Raw genomic sequence first — 6,462 nt, forward strand, 5'->3', positions numbered from 1 at the left:
GGTCTATGTTTATTTTTAGTGTCGGGTCTAGCAATTCTAGCAGCTTCATCACAGAAGTAAATAACATGCCCATCAATATTATCAGCCAAGAGATCTTTATCATAGCAATACTAGGTTCAACTTTAATTTGCTCAGGGGGTTCGGGTGTCTTAATATTACTTTTGTTGACCACAATTGAAGCTTTAGCATGATCCTTTATTCTAACAGGGAAAGGTGGTTTCTCAATATAAGCAGTAGGAACAATAGGATCATTATAACTGATAGTCTTTTCCTCAACTTTAATAGGTGCAACTACTTTTACTTCAATGGGAGTATTATATTTAAACCACTTCTCCTTAGGGAGATCAACATGAGTAGCAAATGATTCACAGAAAGAAGCTACTATCTCAAAGTCAAGTCCATATTTAGTGCTAAACTCACGGAAAACATCGGTATCCATAAAAGATTTAACACAATCAAATTTAGGTGTTATACCTGACTCCTTACCTTCGTCGAGATCCCAATCTTCAGAGTTGCGTTTAATTCTTTCCAATAAATCTCATCTGAATTCAATAGTCTTCATCATAAAGGAACCAGTACAAGAAGTATCGAGCATGGAGCGATTATTGAGAGAAAGCCGAGCAAAAAAATTTGAATAATAATTTCTCTTGAGAGCTCATGATTGGTGCATGAATATAACATTTACTTAAGCCTCCCCCAAGCTTGAGAGATGCTTTCTCCTTCACAAGGCCAAAAATTATATATGATTGCGATCACGATGAACAAGATGCATAGGATAAAACTTCTGATGAAATTCCAATTTCAATCGTTTGTAGTTCCATGATCCCATATCATCACTTAGCCTATACCATGTCAATGCCTCTCCCTTCAAATATAAAGGGAATACCTTCTTCTTGATAACATCCTCGGGCATACCTGCAAGCTTAAATAATCCACAAACTTCATCCACATAGATTAGGTGCAAATCGGGATGCAATGTTCCATCTCCTGTAAAAGGATTAGTTAGCAGTTTCTCTATCATACCCGAAGGAATTTCAAAGTAAACATTTTCAGTAGGTTCAGTAGGTTGAGGAGCAACTCTTTGCTCTACTGTTCGGGGTGAAGATACCCCAAACAAGCCCCTCAAAGGATTACTTTCCATAGTAACAAGTGATAGTAAATTTCAGCAACTATATAAATTTTTCCTTACCAAATTCCACTTACCAAGGGCGCTTCACTCCCCGGCAACGGCGCCAGAAAAGAGTCTTGATGACCCACAAGTGTAGGGGATCTATCGTAGTCCTTTTGATAAGTAAGATTGTCGAACCCAACGAGGAGCAGAAGGAAATGATAAGCAATTTTTAGTAAGGTATTCTCTGCAAGCACTGAAATTATCGGTAACAGATAGTTTTGTGATAAGGTAATTTGTAACGGGCAACAGGTAATAATTTGTAATGGGCAACAGGTAATAAAAGTAAATAAGGTGCAGCAAGATGGCCCAATCCTTTTTGTAGCAAAGGACTAGCCTGGACAAATTCTTATATGAAGGAAAACGCTCGCGAGGACACATGGGAATTATCGTCAAGCTAGTTTTCATCACGCTCATATGATTCACGTTCGTTACTTCGATAATTTGGTATGTGGGTGGACCAACGCTTGGGTGCTTCCCTTTCTAGGACAAGCATCCCACTTATTATTAACCCCTATTGCAAGCATCCGCAACTACAAAAGAAGTATTAAGGTAAACCTAACCATAGCATGAAACATATGGATCCAAATCAGCCCCTAACAAAGCAACGCATAAACTAGGGTTTAAGCTTCTGTCACTCTAGCAACCCATCATCTACTTATTACTTCCCAATGCCTTCCTCTAGGCCCAAAAAATGGTGAAGTGTCATATAGTCGACGTTCACATAACACCACTAGAGGAAAGACAACATACATCTCATCAAAATATCGAACGAATACCAAATTCACATGACTACTTATAGCAAGACTTATCCCATGTCCTCAGGAACAAAGTAACTACTCACAAATCATATTCATGTTCATAATCAGAGGGGTACTAATATGCATAAAGGATCTGGACATATGATCTTCCATCGAATAAACCAACTAGCATCAACTACAAGGAGTAATCAACACTACTAGCAACCTACAGGTACCAATCTGAGGCTTTGGGACAGAGATTGGATACAAGAGATGAACTAGGGTTTGAGAGGAGATGGTACTGGTGAAGATTTTGATGGAGATTGACCCCCTCCCGGTGAGAGGATCGTTGGTGATGACGATGGCGATGATTTCCCCCTCCCGGAGGGAAGTTTCCCCAGCAGAACAGCTCCGCCGGAGCCCTAGATTGGTTCCGCCAAGGTTCCGCCTCGTGGTGGCGGAGTTTCGTCCCGTAAGCTTGCTTATCATTTTTTTTCTCGGACGAAAGACTTCATATAGCAGAAGATGGGCACCTGAGGCCTGCCAGGGGGCCCACGAGGCAAGGGGCGCGCCCAAGGGGGTAGGGTGCGCCCCCCAACCTCGTGGATGGTGGGTGGCCCCCCTATGGTACTTTCTTCACTCAGTATCTTTTATTTATTCCAAAAACTGCTTCCGTGGAGTTTCAGGACTTTTGAAGTTGTGTAGAATAGGCCTCTAATATTTACTCCTTTTCCAGCCCAAAATTCCAGCCGCCAGCATTCTTCCTCTTCATGTAAACCTTGTAAAATAAGAGAGAATATACATAAGTATTGTGACATAATGTGTAATAACAGCCCCTAATGCAATAAATATCGATATAAAAGCATGATGCAAAAGGGACATATCAACGTGTTACATTACCTGACTTTTTACTCCACGGACCCAAAATTGACATTGTTTTAGACGAGGCATCGCGTAACTGGGACAAGTTCTGCACAACACCCACCGCATCCCACGCCTCTTTGATCACCTCCGGCAATGAAGTGTCCCGCTCCATCGCTTCTTGTCACCACTTGGCCCTGGGTCAGCCGATCTATTAACTAATATTGCCACATGATCTGAGCAAGGTGAAGGGACATGAATTACCGAAGAGAAGGCAAACAGATTCCTCCATGCATTAGTAGCAACCGCCCTGTCAAACTGAATCTTCACATTGTCTAAACCCCCACACTTATTATCATATGTGAACGGGACTCTCATAAAACCCAGATCAACTAGTACAAAAATCAATATCTGCTATCATTACACGCTTGTATCACCATGTCTTCGTCAAACTAGCGCACCTATACAATTTACCATTGTATTTGGTGTGTTGGGGACACAAGAGACTTTTTATTATATTTGATTGCAGGGTTGCTTGAGAGAGACCATCTTCATCCTACGCCCCCCACGGATTGATACACTTTAGGTCATCCACTTGAGGGAAATTTGCTACTATTCTACAAAACTCTACGCTTGGAGGCCCAACACGAGTCTACAAGAATAAGTTGTGTAGTAGACATCAGTCCCTCATAGTCAGTTGCAATGCAATTGCCCCCTATTGGTCAAGTACCCCTCTTCCTATTTAGTTTAGGGGTTAAGGCGAGAAATGGCTAGATGAACCCTTCCGTTCACCATGCACCAGACCCATTCATTTGCTACTTGTAGAGGTTGTAAGTAAACAGTGCCCCACTAAATTCAAAGTGACGGTGGGGTTGAAAGACGAGAGTGCCCACCCTTTCTATCAAGTAGGCTACTTTTTCCGGAACATGGTCTGGAATAAGTGTTCCTATGTAGTTCATAGCGACAGTGGGGTTGTAGCCGCGAGCAGTGGGCGACAGAAACGGACGCGATATGGGGGACATGGTGGTGGCAATTGGCACCATTAACTGGTAGTTGGGGAAGCAGCAGACAACATGCTACGGTTAAGGGGCGCATTTCATGGTGAAAAACACGGCAGCGACATTGGTACGAGTGCGGAAGAGAGTGGAATAAGAACTTGGCTCCCACATGGGCGGTTGGGTTTGAAGCTCGCTCCATATCAGCACCTCCCAACCTCTAAATTTGGAGGCCTGCGAGCTCGATTTGGAGTGGCCTCCAAAAACTATGGACACCGTCTGGTATGGTTAACTCTATAAGACATGTTTTTTCAATCTGGGACGCCATATGGATAAGTATTATGGCGATCAAACACCTAAAGTTGTTGTGGAAGGTGCACGTAGGAGTATGGTATGTGTACATGAGTGTCTGCGTTTGTAATCTGGTTCTAGGGGCCTCTCCAATGCCTGGCCCCAAAACGAACATTGTATTTTGTTCGCGGACTGGTCGGGACTGGTCCACAGACAGTGATACGGGAGTCGGCCATCCAACCATGTCCCCATACGCGATCTCAAAATAGTAGCATATCAAATCTTTGATGAGCCAAAATATCCAAATGCGACAGTAGTTCTAATTTAAATATTACAATCCAACTTAGTTTTCAAATAAAATAATTGAAACTTGAATTCAACTCGCACATATGGTCTAGTTGTCCCCTTTAACCACTCGCGGATGCTCAATCAAATCTTCCTTGAGCTTCTCATGAGTTACTCAGTCGATGCCGATTTTTTGGAGTGTTTGAACAAACTCATCAAACATGGCCGGATTCTGATATGGAGTTGGATAGGATCATCCATGTTCGCAAATTCCAAACCTCCGGCAGCATCTTCACCCTCATTCTTTGCGGTCATGTTGTGCATGATCATACAATAAGGCATCACCTCCTACAAGGTCTTCGGATCCCATTGTTTAGCATGTCCACGAACAACTACAAAACGGGTTTGAAGCATTCCAAATGTCCCCACGACATCCTTTCTAACTCCTTGTCTTTGGTCAAGTGAGTTTTTTTACCAACTGACTTAGAGATGGTCTTGACAAAGTAGAGGATAGATATCGCCAGCCAGATAGTAGCCCATATTGTATTGATGCACATGGACAGTATATTTGCAAGGAGAAGCTTGCCCTTCAGTCAGCCTAGCAAACAATGGAGGCCACTACAACACGCTGGTGTCATTTTTAGAACCAGGCATACCGAAGAAAGCATGCCATATCTAGAGGTCATGTGATGCAACTGCTTCGAAAATGATGGTGGGCTTCTTAACATGGCCTTGGTATTGCCCTTGTAGAGCTTTTGGATAGTTCTTTCATCACCACTCCATGTAATCAAGAGATCCTAACAAACCTGGCCACCCTCTTGCTTCAGACATTTCCAAGAGCCTTTCAATGTCCGTGATAGATGATTCTCTCAAGTACTATGGTCCAAACATCTAGACCACCGTAGTAGCACGTCTGACCATGGCTTCTTCGCATCTGCTCTTAGACATCCGGAGATATTTGTTCCACGAATCTGGGGGCGTACCATATGCAAGGATTCAAAATTGTCCATGAATAGGGCAACGGGGCAAAGTATTTGTCCATCAGCGTCAAAAGCCCCCATGACCTGTTCCAATTCAGCACTCGATCACTTGAAATTGAGAACATGCTCTTCCGCATGCTTCGCGTCTGCAAGGACCGCCTGCACCAGCGTTGTTTTATTCGCATAATCCTCCTCGTCGCATGACTCAATGTAGTGCTCGTACATGTACTCCATGCACGGATCCATTGCTTCAAAGAAGGGAGAAAACAATTAGCACGGGCATTTTCACGAAACACTTGTGTGGCATGGTGACACCCTAGGAGCCGATGGTACCTGCGTGGCTGACGGAGGAGAGATGTGGACCCGCGGCATAGGCAAAGCAGTGGGGTGACCGGGTGGAGCGACGGAGGTCCGCGAAGGGCTTGGCCGGTGGTCGGGTGGTAGAGCGATGAGCTGGTGAGGGAGGAAACGGATGCAAAGAAAGAGGGAAGGTATGGAGACGCGGGGTCCGGGAGTGGTTATGGATAGGCCGGGGTGTCGGAGTCCTGCGTGGTGACGGTCTAGACTCCCGTGATGCCCCCCTCTTATTTGCTTCCGGTTTGTAGATAATTAGACAAGCAGACCTATGTCGGATGACAAATTGCATCCGGACAGCATGGTCCGGACGATTTGAGGGCCCGCTTTAAAGATGCGAATAAAAGTCTCGTGTCCAAGACGCACAAATAGCAAGCAAGCGAGCAACGACGGAATTGTTGGAATTTCGAAATTCCGGTCTCCCTGCTGAGTAGTACGAGTACGTATTTGCCAGCGTCACTAAAGAGAGAAAAGAAGAATCGGGGTGGTTGAGCCAGTCAGCCAGCCAGCCAACCCCCTTCTCCCCTCCCCATAAACCCCCATCGCCTCTCTCCCATTCCACGACTCCTCTGCCGGCAAGCGCAAGCGAGGAAGGAGCGGCCGGCCGAGATGCCGTCGTTCATCGTGCCCCTGCCAGGCGGGAGGGCGCTGGCCTCAGGCGCCGGCAGCAAGGCGGCCAAGGTGGCGCTCACCGGCGCCAGCGTCGTCGGCAACGCTGCCGCCGCCTTGTTGACGATCGCTCCGGTGTAAGTTTCCGGTCCCATCCCTCCCTGCTCCCTCTCTCTCTC

The sequence above is a fragment of the Triticum dicoccoides genome, chromosome 4A (genome assembly GCF_002162155.2).
Source record: "Triticum dicoccoides isolate Atlit2015 ecotype Zavitan chromosome 4A, WEW_v2.0, whole genome shotgun sequence".
In the NCBI taxonomy this organism is placed as follows: Eukaryota; Viridiplantae; Streptophyta; class Magnoliopsida; order Poales; family Poaceae; genus Triticum; species Triticum dicoccoides.